Here is a 14,751-nt window from a genome sequence, read left to right as displayed (position 1 = left end):
CCAGTCCACTTTGCAACATCGGACATTACCGTTCGTTGACGTTCTGTGGGATTACGGCGGGTTGTGTGTCCTAGAGATTTTATATTTTTGCGACCCTCCCGATAATCGGAAACCCGAACTCTTCGAAATGCGGTTTTGTTCCGGCAAATTTGGACGATTCAAAGGTTCCTCGTCGATTTTGTGTGCGCTTGCTTACTAACGTTTGCGAGCACATCATAATCATAATACGACTTCAGAGCAGATGAGATTACCCGCTGAATTTAAGCATATTACTAAGCGGTGGAAAAGAAACTAACTAGGATTCCCTTAGTAGCGGCGAGCGAACAGGGAAGAGCCCAGCACTAAATCCCGCGGCCGGAGACGGACGCTGGGAAATGTAGTGTTAGGGAGGATTCGATTATCTCGGTGCGTTGCGGCGAGTTCAAGTCCATCTTGAATGGGGCCATTTACCCATAGAGGGTGCCAGGCCCGTAGCGACCGTTGCGCGTATCGAGAGGATCTCTCCTCAGAGTCGAGTTGCTTGAGAGTGCGGCTCTAAGTGGGTGGTAAACTCCATCTAAGGCTAAATATGACCACGAGACCGATAGCGAACAAGTACCGTGAGGGAAAGTTGAAAAGAACTTTGAAGAGAGAGTTCAAGAGTACGTGAAACCGTTCAGGGGTAAACCTGAGAAACCCGAAAGATCGAAAGGAGAGATTCAATGTTATCGTTGTCTTCCATTTATTGGCGTGCGATTGACCGGGATTCGTCCTGCGATACGCCGTCGGTTTATGCGTTAGGCGGCGATGGCATGCACTTCTCTCTCAGTAGGACGTCGCGACCCGTTTGGTGTCGATCTACGACCGCGGCGGTAGCCTGTCACGAATTTATTCGCGTCAGACCCCGCGTGCTCCGGTCGACTGCCAGACGGTATAAACGATATGGTATAGTGTCGCTTTTAAGCGTTCGGCCGGTTGCAAGCACGGACGGTTATTGGCCGTCGGACCTGGTCCGGCATCGATGCCGCCTCGAGCTGTTAGCTGCCGTGTCCTCGGACGGACTCTATTACCGGTCAGCGATGCTATTGCTTTGGGTACTTTCAGGACCCGTCTTGAAACACAGACCAAGGAGTCTATCATGTGCGCGAGTCATTGGGAAATACAAAACCTAAAGGAGCAATGAAAGTAAAGGTTCGCTTAAGTGAACTGAGGGATGACGGACCGCATCTACGGATGCGTGCTCGCAATCCCGGGGCGTCTCACTCTCATTGCGAGAAGATGCGCACCCAGAGCGTACATGCTGGGACCCGAAAGATGGTGAACTATGCCTGGTCAGGTCGAAGTCAGGGGAAACCCTGATGGAGGAGCGTAGCGATTCTGACGTGCAAATCGATCGTCGGAACTGGGTATAGGGGCGAAAGACTAATCGAAACATCTAGTAGCTGGTTCCCTCCGAAGTTTCCCTCAGGATAGCTGGCATTCGATGAGCGAGTCTCATCCGGTAAAGTGAATGATTAGAGGCCTTGGGGCCGAAACGACCTCAACCTATTCTCAAACTTTAAATGGGTGAGATCTCTGGCTTGCTTGAATAGTGAAGCCAGAGATTTGGATCAGAGTGCCCAGTGGGCCACTTTTGGTAAGCAGAACTGGCGCTGTGGGATGAACCAAACGCCGAGTTAAGGCGCCTAAACGACTCTAATGGGATACCATGAAAGGCGTTGGTTGCTTAAGACAGCAGGACGGTGGCCATGGAAGTTGGAATCCGCTAAGAAGTGTGTAACAACTCACCTGTCGAAGCAACTATACTCGGCCGCCAGGGCATGAGGAGCGTTCATTACAGTTCGTTTTGAAGCCCTGGTGAGTAGGAGGGTCGCGGTGGTGCGCGCAGAAGGGTTTGGGCGTGAGCCTGCCTGAAGCCGCCATCGGTGCAGAACTTGGTGGTAGTAGCAAATACTCCAGCGAGGCCCTGGAGGACTGACGTGGAGAAGGGTTTTGTGTGAACAGCCGTTGCACACGAGTCAGTCGATCCTAAGCCCCAGGAGAAATCCTATGTTGATGTTGGTGTATTTTATTTTGAATAACATCTCACACCCATCGGGCGAAAGGAAATCCGGTTCCTATTCCGGAACCCGGCAGCGGAACCGTTTACAAGTCGGGCCCTCGCAAGAGAGTTCGTCGAGGTAACCCAAAATGACCTGGAGACGCCGTCGAGAGATACGGGGAGAGTTTTCTTTTTTGTATGAGCGTTCGAGTTCCCTGGAATCCTCTAGCAGGGAGATAGGGTTTGGAACGCGAAGAGCACCGCAGTTGCGGCGGTGTCCGTATCTTCTCCTCGGACCTTGAAAATCCAGGAGAGGGTCACGGTAGGTGTCGCGCCGGTTCGTACCCATATCCGCAGCAGGTCTCCAAGGTGAAGAGCCTCTAGTCGATAGATCAATGTAGGTAAGGGAAGTCGGCAAATTGGATCCGTAACTTCGGGATAAGGATTGGCTCTGAGGATCGGGGCGTGTCGGGCTTGATCGGGAAGCGGGTGTCGGCTGACGTGCCGGGCCTGGGCGAGGTGAAACGGTTCTTGTGACTTGGATCCGAGCTCGGTCCCGTGCCTTGGCCCCCCGCGGATTTTTCTTGCTGCGAGGCTTCTGTGCCGGCTTCGGTCGGTCAGTCGTCCTCTTCGGCCGCCATTCAACGGTCAGCTCAGAACTGGCACGGACTAGGGGAATCCGACTGTCTAATTAAAGCAATGCATTGCGATGGCCCTAGCGGCGCCCATTGAAGATGGGCGAGTTGCGCGTCCCAGGGTCTAGGAGCTCCATGTTTCCGAAAGGACCGAATCGGGAATTCCTGGCTTTGGAGGCCCCACCTTCTCAAGGGCAACTCACGTTATATCGATGCTCTTCGCCTTCGTACAAATACGTTCGGGTGCAAAGCAGCCCTTGCTAGAGCAACACCCATGAACGACATAAAATGCCGACGATGTCACTCCGCCAATGAGACCCTTGGACATGTGCTGGGCCAGTGTTCCTTTGTTAAGCCGCAGAGAATACATAGACACAACGAGATCGTGACTCTATGTCGTAATGATTTTATCGACAAGTACCCTGCCGGACATTATATGACCAAAGCGACGTTCACTGTTGACGGGAAACGGCTTAGGCCCGACCTCGTTCTCTGGGACGGCGATCGATCATATATTGTCGATATTACTGTTAGATTTGAGCAGGGCAATTCTCTCGGCAAAGCCTATTCCGAAAAAATCCAAAAATATGAGTGTCTCTATCCAAAGGTACTCAACGTCACGGGCACTACACACTGCCGGGTTCTACCGATAGTTGTTGGGTCTCGTGGCGCCCTACCCCCAAGCACCCTACTCAATATATCCCTCCTTTCCAAACATCCTAAAAGCACTGGCCTAACCTCGTCCCTTGTTGCCCTAAGAACATCCATCGAGATAAGCAACAGATTTCTCGACGGATAGTGTGCGATCTTGGCGGTTTCCCACACAACTACACTCGGACCATGACTTCTACTGACGAAACCAATTTGAACTGGGCGGTGACCTCCAGAAGCGCACCCCGCATGTGTCGGAGCTGCGGGCTCAAATGATTCCCATATATTCATTCAATGATTCCTAATAGCGCAGAAGGACAGTCACGGGAGGCCCATTTGTGATGTCTGTAATGTCCCATTTATGTTATGTGTAGCCCTTCTGGCTTGTGAGGCACTTGACAGGTTATTATTTCCTCCCCTTGTTTTTCTTCTTTATCCTATAATAGCCCGTCAAAGGCAGCAGATACCTCCGCGCGGTGCCCCGTGGACGGTCCTCGATCGCACTGCATCTCTACGGGGATTCAGGGCGATCGGTGGCTGACTAAACTCTGCTGTTCCCTGCAAAGTAGGTTGCGGATGGACCTGCGAGGAATCCTCTACATCAGTGTTGAATTGGACCGGTAGCGATCCGCGTTGCTGCTACTCGGTCTCCAACACTGGTGGTTTTTCCATGCCTGGGCCGGCGATGGCCTCGGTGGGAAGTGGGTGGTGCCCGTGGGAGAGACTTGTTAATCCTGCGTCACAATAGCGCATGATGGAACCGCGGCTATTAGGGTGTTTTTGTCTTTCGACATAGCACTCTGGTCTCGAAGAAATCATGCGCTAAATAAATCGCGACTGGTCGAAAACCAGGAAGTATCCCGACACTGGGACAGATTTAGCCAAATACCTCGTCATCTAATTAGTGACTCGCATGAATGGATTAACGAGATTCTCACTGTCCCTATCTACTTTCTAGCGAAACCACTGCCAAGGGAACGGGCTTGGAAAAATTAGCGGGGAAAGAAGACCCTGTTGAGCTTGACTCTAGTCTGGCATTGTAAGGAGACATGAGAGGTGTAGCATAAGTGGGAGATAGCAATATCGTCGGTGAAATACCACTACTTTCATCGTTTCTTTACTTACTCGATTGGGCGGAAAGCGTGGGTCGAGAACTTTTGTTCCGACTGTCACGGTTTTCTAGAGCCAAGCGTGTAAGAGTGGTGTGAGGCTTCGCGCTCGCACCTCTAGCGTGATCCGATTCGAGGAAATTGCTAGGCCGGGAGTTTGACTGGGGCGGTACATCTGTCAAATAATAACGCAGGTGTCCTAAGGCCAGCTCAGCGAGGACAGAAACCTCGCGTAGAGCAAAAGGGCAAATGCTGGCTTGATCCCGTTGTTCAGTGTGCATAGGGACTGCGAAAGCACGGCCTATCGATCCTTTTGGCTTGAAGAGTTTTCAGCAAGAGGTGTCAGAAAAGTTACCACAGGGATAACTGGCTTGTGGCAGCCAAGCGTTCATAGCGACGTTGCTTTTTGATCTTTCGATGTCGGCTCTTCCTATCATTGCGAAGCAGAATTCGCCAAGCGTTGGATTGTTCACCCACAAATAGGGAACGTGAGCTGGGTTTAGACCGTCGTGAGACAGGTTGGTTTTACCCTACTGATGAATCGTCGTTGCGATAGTAATCCTGCTCAGTACGAGAGGAACCGCAGGTTCGGACATTTGGTTCACGCACTCGGTCGAGCGGCCGGTGGTGCGAAGCTACCATCCGTGGGATTATGCCTGAACGCCTCTAAGGCCGTATCCTTTCTAGACAAAGTAAGCAACAATATCTCTAGGAGTCTCGTGAGTAGAAAGGCTCAATACAATGTGATTTATTAGGTATGCGGCACACGCCGTTTATCGCACGAGCCATTTTTAGCCGAATGAGGCGCTGGACAGTGGCGGTATCCATTCGTTATATCTGTCCTGCCTATAGCGGTCGATCATGGGTCACTAGTTCGATGTCGAGACTCGGAATCGTTTGTAAACGACTTAGGTACCTGGCGGGGTGTTGTACTCGGTAGAGCAGTTACCACGCTGCGATCTGTTGAGCCCTTGGCTTGGGGATTCGTCATGTTGGCTTGACGTCACTCCACGCTATTAGAGCATAAGCCTTAAGCCTTACGTTGTAGCCGGTTACAGTATGCCACAATTATTTCGACTTTGCCGTCGAAAAATTGTGCATATTGTAACACACACGGCACTTTTTTGGTACCTCTAGCTATTTTACATAAAACTCGCCTCTATGGAAATATTTGATATATTCATTATTTCTTAAAGACAAGCTAAATTGTTTTCAATATGCTTTATAATTGGAGAGAAAATTGTAATTTTAAAGAGAAACATTTTGTATTTCTTATTTAGAATATATGATTATATATTTTATATAATTTTTTCTTTATAAGGGAGAATGTTTTTCGCCAAGTTCTCTAGAAATGCGTACAAGTTACCAATTATATAAAATGCATACAAGTTACATATCAAATCAAATGCGTACAAGTTTCCAATCAAACAAAGTACGTGTAAGTTGTCAATAATGCATAATGCGTACAAGTTGCCAATGTTGCAAAATGCGTGCAAGTTGTCAATTTGCAGAATGCGTGCAAGTTGTCAATTTGCAAAATACGTGCAAGTTGCTATTTTTATTTAATTTTGTAATATACTCTAAATAAGTAGTAACTTTCAACCCTGAATATTTCGAATCTTTTATAACAAAATATTCAGTATATTTATATCTTTTATAACAAAATATGCAGTATTTATATATATATATATATATATATATATATTATATATATATATATATATATATATATATACGAGGTGTGTTCAAAAAGTACCCGGAATTTTTAAATTTCGCGGGTCTGGAGTGTCTGATTGTCAAATTTTTTTTATTGTCTTGGTATACATGCCCCTAAAGTATGATGAAATTTTCAGCTATATTCACTGTTTACTTTGTCTGTGGTAGTCGCTAAGGTTCGACGTGTTTTTCTGAGCTCGGCGATTTTTACAATGGAAGAATTGAAAAGTCAAAGAATTTGTATTAAATTTTGCGTAAAAAATGAAATAAAGTGTAACAAAGTGTGTGAAATGTTACAAAAAAGCCTATGGTGAGTCTGCTATGAAAAAAACAAGTGTTTACGAGTGGTATAAGCGTTTCCAAGATGGCCGCGAAGACGTTGAAGATGACGAACGCTCCGGTCGACCCAGCACGTCAACAAACGATGAAAATGTGAAAGAAGTGGAAAAATGGTTATGAATGATCGCCGAATCACAATTAGAGAAGTTGCTGATGAAGTTGGCATATCAATTGGCTCATGTCATAACATTTTTTCAAATGTTTTGGGCATGAAACGAGTGGCAGCAAAATTCATTCCAAAACTGCTAAATTTTGACCAAAAAAGCAATCGCATGAACATCGCTCAAGAGCTGTTAAATGACGTCAACAACGATCCAAGTTTGCTTGAAAGGGTCATAACTGGTGATGAAACATGGGTGTACGGTTATGATGTCGAAACCAAAGCCCAATCGTCCCAATGGAAGAGCCCAGGTGAGCCAAGACCGAAAAAAGCACGTCAAGTTCGATCGAATGTCAAGGTTTTGCTTACTGTTTTCTTTGATTATAACGGCATAGTGCATCAAGAGTTTTTACCACAAGGTCGTACGGTTAATAAGGAGTATTACCTTGAAGTGATGCGACGTTTGCGTGAAGCAATCCGAAAAAAACGCTCCGATTTATGGAAAAACAATTCATGGCTGTTGCACCACGATAACGCACCTGCTCACTCGTCGTTGCTTGTTCGTAATTTTTTGGCCAAAAACAATACCGTAGTCATGCCCCAACCTCCATATTCACCAGATATGGCTCCGTGTGACTTTTTCCTATTCCCAAAATTGAAGAGACCCATGAAAGGACGGCGGTTTTCCTCGATTGAAGAAATAAAGGCCGAATCGCTGAGAGTGCTCAAGGACATATCAAAAAGTGAATATCAAGGGTGCTTCGAAAATTGGAAAAAACGCTGGCATAAGTGTATTATATCTGGGGGGGACTACTTTGAAGGGGACCACATTAATGTAGACGAATAAATAAATATTTTTTTGAAAAAACGAAAATTCCGGGTACTTTTTGAACAGACCTCGTATATATTACTTCATTTTACATAAACTATTTTCTCATCTCTATCAAAGATTTTAACAGTTAATACCGAGAGTATGTACTATTTATAATTTGACTTAACATCGGTAAAATACTAGGGCAAAAAGTCAACGATACGTGGTGTTCCCAAGCGGTCTCCCATCTAAGTACTACCCACGCCCGATGTTGCTTGACTTCGGTGATCGGACGAGAACCGGTATATTCAACATGGTATGATCGTTGACGACAAGTAAAACTATACAATCATATGTATATCTAATGTTTTAAACAAAATTTCAGTAATAATTTAATATATATCTGCAATGTTACCATAGGGATAACTGACTTGTAACGCGAAGCAACCGAAAAGTTACCATAGGGATAACTGACTTAAAACGCGAAGCAACTGAAAAGTTGCCATAGGGATAACTGACTTGAAACGCGAAGCAACTGAAAAGTTGCCATAGGGATAACTGACTTGAAATTTTGTTCTTAGCAACGAAATATTAAAAAATCTGGAGAAAATTATATGAACACACTTAAACATTCATATACCATTTTATTCATAATTTTATTCTGCATCTTTTGTACGAACAAAGTTTTTTCGTATCTTTTACGGTTTTGATGTTATAGAGCAATATGTGTAGATGTTAAATTGTCAAAATGCAAAGTGCGGCTAGGTTGGAGCAACACTCCTCACGATTCGATATTTCTGTAAATAAAACATATAAAGTATTATACATCGTTAGAAAGGTCTCAAAATTCTTAGTTTTTTTTCATATATCGCAACTTCGAATTCCGAACGGTGTGGCCTACAGGCGAGTTGCCGTCGTAAAATTTCAGAAAAATCGGAAAATCTCGAGAAAGTTATATGAACACACTTAACCATTCATATACCTTTTTATTCATAATTTTTGTTCTGCATCTTTCGTACGAACAAAGTTTTTTCGTATCTTTTACGGTTTAAGAGAAAATCGAGGAAAACTGAGGAAAACCGAGGAAATTATAAAAAATAATATAACTATATATAAATTCGTTTTATATTCATTGAGATCTATAAAAATCAATAAATACATAATTTTATACAAAAGTTTAAAAAAACCCAAAAAACACCTAAAAACTCAATAATTAACTATTATTCATATTGTCCATATATATAAAACTGTTTGAACATCTAAAAAAATTTTCGACAAAAATTATATAAGGGTTCGCAGTTCGAAATTTTCCCAGACTTTTGTCTTGACGATTCACACCGTAAGCGCGAGCAGGCCCTCGCCGCAGGTCAAATGCACGTCGCTTGGGACTCAGTCTAATACTTACGCTGTGGCCGCGCGCCTTATATAGGGGGATAGGTCGTGTCGAGTACGATGCGAGCAAGCTTAGGCTAAAGTACGCTGTGTTTTTCAGGCAGGTTCGAATATTATTCCCCGGTCTATTTTATACATTATATTCGATACTTTTAGTCTGTCAACTATATAGCGGCGTTACTTTAAATAATGTCGTAGACCGTGTCTGGAATTATATACGCCGTATATGTTCGGATGTCGGTTTACGGCCGGGTTCTGGACCTTATTTATAAGTGTTCAACCATACTGTACAGCATATCCGCGGGCATGTGTCGTTGACGCAAAGACTCTTATGCGGAAAATCAAATATACAAATGCAATCAACTCAATACTCTCCGAGCGAGAATAAAAGTGAGTTATAACGATGAATTCTTATGAATTTGCCCCGACGTTTTCAATCTAACGAAGGGTAAAGAGACTGTTTGAAATTAACTGGGTCTGCGGACCGCAAATTTCATGTACGGACCGCCGTTTCGACGGTTGTTAAAGGTCTAGCCTCTGTGTTAAGCGCAGAATATATAAAATATCTAGTCGCGATGTAAACTGTTCGTTGTTCAGGGAATGTCGTACGGCTCAGATATATATATGTAAGAAAATTCGTTGTTTAGAAATATTCATCGAACTTTTCTATACAAAGTGTGGTCTCTCGGGTGACGCCGAGGGACATTTACGCACTATGCTATTATATATATAGCACCCTGGTTGATCCTGCCAGTAGTATATGCTTGTCTCAAAGATTAAGCCATGCATGTCTCAGTGCAAGCCACATTAAGGTGAAACCGCGAATGGCTCATTACATCAGTTATGGTTCCTTAGATCGTACCCACATTACTTGGATAACTGTGGTAATTCTAGAGCTAATACATGCAAATAGAGTTCCGACCAGAGATGGAAGGAATGCTTTTATTAGATCAAAACCAATCAGTGGCGAGCTTGCCTTGCTTACCGTTTGACTTGGTGACTCTGAATAACTTTGTGCTGATCGCACGGTCTAGTACCGGCGACGCATCTTTCAAATGTCTGCCTTATCAACTGTCAATGGTAGTTTCTGCGACTACCATGGTTGTTACGGGTAACGGGGAATCAGGGTTCGATTCCGGAGAGGGAGCCTGAGAAACGGCTACCACATCCAAGGAAGGCAGCAGGCGCGCAAATTACCCACTCCCGGCACGGGGAGGTAGTGACGAAAAATAACGATACGGGACTCATCCGAGGCCCCGTAATCGGAATGAGTACACTTTAAATCCTTTAACGAGGATCTATTAGAGCGCCAGTCTGGTGCCAGCAGCCGCGGTAATTCCAGCTCTAATAGCGTATATTTAAAGTTGTTGCGGTTAAAAAGCTCGTAGTTGAATCTGTGTCCCACACTGTCGGTTCACCGCTCGCGGTGTTCAACTGGCATGTCTGTGGGACGTCCTACCGGTGGGCTTAGCCGTCAAAAGGCGGCCCAACTCAAAATCCTACCACGGTGCTCTTCACCGAGTGTCGAGGTGGGCCGGTACGTTTACTTGAACAAATTAGAGTGCTTAAAGCAGGCTCATTCGCCTGAATATTGTGTACATGGAATAATGGAATAGGACCTCGGTTCTATTTTGTTGGTTTTCGGAATTCCGAGGTAATGATTAATAGGGACAACTGGGGGCATTCGTATTGCGACGTTAGAGGTGAAATTCTTGGATCGTCGCAAGACGGACAGAAGCGAAAGCATTTGCCAAATGTGTTTTCATCAATCAAGAACGAAAGTTAGAGGTTCGAAGGCGATCAGATACCGCCCTAGTTCTAACCATAAATGATGCCAGCTAGCGATTCGCCGAAGTTCCTCCGATGACTCGGTGGGCAGCTTCCGGGAAACCAAAGCTTTTGGGTTCGGGCGAAGTATGGTTGCAAAGCTGAAACTTAAAGGAATTGACGGAAGGGCACTACAAGGAGTGGAGCCTGCGGCTTATTTTGACTCAACACGGGAAACCTACCAGGTCCAGACACCGGAAGGATTGACAGATTGAGAGCTCTTTCTTGATTCGGTGGGTGGTGGTGCATGGCCGTTCTTAGTTGGTGGAGTGATTTGTCTGGTTAATACTGATAACGAACGAGACTCTAGCCTACGTACTTCTGGTATCGCAAAGACCCTCCGCTTCGGCTTCGGTCGTTGTTGGTTGTGGTTCTCACTACCGGCGTACAAATATATCTTCTTAGAGGGACAGGCGACATTTAGTCGCACAAAATTGAGCAATAACAGGTCTGTGATGCCCTTAGATGTTCTGGGCCGCACGCGCGCTGCACTGAAGAGATCAGCGGGTTTTCCTTGGCCGAAAGATCCGGGTAATCCGTTGAAGCCTCTTCGTGCTAGGGATTGGGGCTTGCAATTCTTCCCCATGAACGCAGAATTCCTAGTAAGCGCGAGTCATAAGCTTGCGTTGATTATGTCCCTGCCCTTTGTACACACCGTCCGTCGCTACTACCGATTGAATTATTTAGTGAGGTCTTCGGACCGGTGCGCGGCAGCGTTTCGACATTGCCGATGTTGCTGGGAAGATAAACAAAACTTGATAATTTAGAGGAAGTAAAAGTCGTAACAAGGTTTCGTAGGTGAACCTGCGGAAGGGTCATTAACGTACATTTACTATTAAGTGAATGAAACGTGTGCTATATGTCGCAATATAATGTTGCAGACTAAATGTTGTGCGCTCCCATAGTATAATATACTGTGGGCAAAAGCCTCTGGCAATGATCATTCGTTTCATTAACGTTTGACCGGAGCTAGTCGCAAAATATTGCGCAGTGTGCAAAAGCAGCGTGACGCGGTTTACAACCGCTTAGCGCTCTTATGCATTGTGTGAGAGCACTGCCATGTATATCTGCTCGGTATCGCCAGATGCCTGAGCGAATGACGAAGTTCGTTGTGAAAACGGCGTTCTTTTTGAATATTATACTTTAAACGCATAGCTCAATCAATTCTTTGGGCGCTAGATGAAAGTCTAGTGTTTCAAAGTCGATTGTAGTAAACGCTTGCGTTAGTATTCTATATACTCTGCACATTTTATTCAAATTGTGCGAATTTGAACATTCGCTTCATTGCGTTGTTTTAGAAAATGAAAGATCAGCGAAAGCAGATTTTTCAATCTCACACACAATGAAATATTCATATTTCAATTTTGAAACGAGGTCTCGTATCTCGGACCGAAAAGCGAAACCTTTACGGTGTACTAATTGTAACCATAATAAACATACTAGTTTCAGAATCGCCCGAGTTATCTTAAACGATTTCGAGGGAATCACGATTGAAACATGTATAAATATATATAAAATCATGCTGAACGGTGGATCACTTGGCTCGTGGGTCGATGAAGAACGCAGCTAATTGCGCGTCGACATGTGAACTGCAGGATACATGAACATTGACATTTCGAACGCACATTGCGGTCCTCGGATACTGTTCCCGGACCACCTCTGGCTGAGGGTCGTATAACATTACCAGACTGCCGCTTGCTTTAAACGGCTTGCCGGCGAGTGATGGAGTTTCGCGTAAATGCGTGCTCTTAAATAATTCACTCAACGTGTGAGCCAGTCCACTTTGCAACATCGGACATTACCGTTCGTTGACGTTCTGTGGGATTACGGCGGGTTGTGTGTCCTAGAGATTTTATATTCTTGCGACCTTCCCGATAACCGGAAACCCGAACTCTTCAAAATGCGGTTTCGTTCCGCAAATTTGGACGATTCAAAGGTTTCTCGTCGATTTTGTGTGCGCTTGCTTACTAACGTTTGCAAGCATCATAATCATAATACGACCTCAGAGCAGATGAGATTACCCGCTGAATTTAAGCATATACTAAGCGGTGGAAAAGAAACTAACTAGGATTCCCTTAGTAGCGGCGAGCGAACAGGGAAGAGCCCAGCACTAAATCCGCGGCCGGGGACGGACGCTGGGAAATGTAGTGTTAGGGAGGATTCGATTATCTCGGTGCGTTGCGGCGGAGGCGAGTTCAAGTCCATCTTGAATGGGGCCATTTACCAATAGAGGGTTGCCAGGCCCGTAGCGACCGTTGCGCGTATCGAGAGGATCTCTCCTCAGCGTCGAGTTGCTTGAGAGTGAGCTCTAAGTGTGGTGGTAAAACTCCATCTAAGGCTCTAAATGACCACGAGACCGATAGCGAACAAGTACCGTGAGGAAAAATTGAGAAGAACTTTGAAGAGAGAGTTCAAGAGTACGTGAAACCGTTCAGGGTAAACCTGAGAAACCCGAAAGATCGAAAGGAGAGATTCAATGTTATCGTTGTCTTCCATTTATTGGCGCGTGCGATTGACCGGGATTCGTCCCGCGATACGCCGTCGGTTTATGTTTCAGGCGGCGTTGGCATGCACTTCTCTCTCAGTAGGACGTCGCGACCCGTTTGGTGTCGATCTACGACCGCGGTGGTAGCCTGTCACAAGCTTATTCGCGCCAGACCCCGCGTGCTCCGGCCGACTGCCAGACGGTATAATTGATATGGTATAGGGTCGCTTTTAAGCGTTCGGCCCGGTTGCAAGCACGGACGGTTTATTGGCCGTCGGACCTAGTCCGGCATCGATGCCGCCTCGAGCTGTTAGCTACCGTGTTCTCGAACGGACTCTATTACCGGTCAGCGATGCTATTGCTTTGGGTACTTTCAGGACCCGTCTTGAAACACGGACCAAGGAGTCTAGCATGTGCGCGAGTCATTGGGAAATACAAAAACTAAAGGCGCAATGAACGTAAAGGTTTTCTTAAGTAAACTGAGGGAGTGACGGACCGATCTACGGATGCGTGCTTGCAATCCCGAGGCGTCCTCACTCTCATTGCGAGAAGAGACGCACTCAGAGCGTACACGCTAGGACCCGAAAGATGGTGAAAATGCCCGGTCAGGTCGAAGTCAGGGAAAACCCTGATGAAGGACCGTAGCGATTCTGACGTGCAAATCGATCGTCGGAACTGGGTATAGGGGCGAAAGACTAATCGAACCATCTAGTAGCTGGTTCCCTCCGAAGTTTCCCTCAGGATAGCTGGCATTCGATGAGCGAGTCTCATCCGGTAAAGCGAATGATTAGAGGCCTTGGGGCCGAAACGACCTCAACCTATTCTCAAACTTCAAATGGGTGAGATCTCTGGCTTGCTTGAATAGTGAAGCCAGAGATTTGGATCAGAGTGCCTAGTGGGCCATTTTTGTTAAGCAGAACTGGCGCTGTGGGATGACCAAACGCCGAGTTAAGGCGCCTAAACGACGCTAATGGGATACCATGAAAGGCGTTGGTTGCTTAAGACAGCAGGACGGTGGCCATGGAAGTTGGAATCCGCTCAGGAGTATGTAACATCTCACCTGCCGAAGCAACTAGCCCTGAAAATGGATGGCGCTGAAGCGTCGTGCCTATACTCGGCCGGCCGCCAGGGCATGAGAAACGTTCATAATAGTTCGTTTTGACGCCCTGGTGAGTAGGAGGGTCGCGGTGGTGTGCGCAGAAGGGTTTGGGCGTAAGCCTGCCTGGAGCCGCCATCGGTGCAGATCTTGGTGGTAGTAGCAAATACTCCAGCGAGGTCCTGGAGGATGACGTGGAGAAGGGTTTTGTGTGAACAGCCGTTGCACACGAGTCAGTCGATCCTAAGCCCCAGGAGAAATCGTGATTTGATCTGAGCACGGTCTCGTGTCTAGGCCCCTCGCGGATCTTTCTTGCTGCGAGGTTTCTGTGCCGGCTTCGGTCGTCATCGTACTCTTCGGCCGCCATTCAACAGTCATGTCAGAACTGGCACGGACTAGGGAATCCGACTGTCTAATTAAAACAAAGCATTGCGATGGCCCAGCGGTGTTGACGCAATGTGATTTCTGCCCAGTGCTCTGAATGTCAACGTGAAGAAAATTCAGCAAGCGCGGGTAAACGGCGGGAGTAACTTGACTCTCTTAAGGTGAGGCTGCGGTTTCTGTGAAGTC

At 46.2% G+C, this 14,751-nt stretch overlaps 3 non-coding genes and 1 pseudogene across 3 annotated transcripts; 3 read left to right on the top strand and 1 right to left on the bottom strand.

The window, feature by feature from the left end:
- Positions 1–227: 227 nt before the first annotated feature.
- LOC113378963 lies at positions 228–5,403 on the top strand (annotated as a pseudogene).
- A 2,189-nt stretch (positions 5,404–7,592) lies between these two features.
- Positions 7,593–7,711, bottom strand: LOC113378938. The gene has a single exon (XR_003367282.1). It is a non-coding gene; the product is annotated as a 5S ribosomal RNA (ribosomal RNA).
- Positions 7,712–9,507: 1,796 nt separating this feature from the next.
- On the top strand, positions 9,508–11,421 carry LOC113378932. Its single transcript, XR_003367277.1, has one exon. It is a non-coding gene; the product is annotated as a small subunit ribosomal RNA (ribosomal RNA).
- A 697-nt stretch (positions 11,422–12,118) lies between these two features.
- On the top strand, positions 12,119–12,273 carry LOC113379007. Its single transcript, XR_003367318.1, has one exon. It is a non-coding gene; the product is annotated as a 5.8S ribosomal RNA (ribosomal RNA).
- Positions 12,274–14,751: the final 2,478 nt, after the last annotated feature.

Source organism: Ctenocephalides felis, unplaced genomic scaffold (assembly GCF_003426905.1).
Source record: "Ctenocephalides felis isolate EL2017-DRISC unplaced genomic scaffold, ASM342690v1 CF-g0.4_SCAFFOLD_01886, whole genome shotgun sequence".
NCBI lineage: Eukaryota > Metazoa > Arthropoda > Insecta > Siphonaptera > Pulicidae > Ctenocephalides > Ctenocephalides felis.
This window is presented reverse-complemented; position numbering and strand designations above follow the sequence as displayed.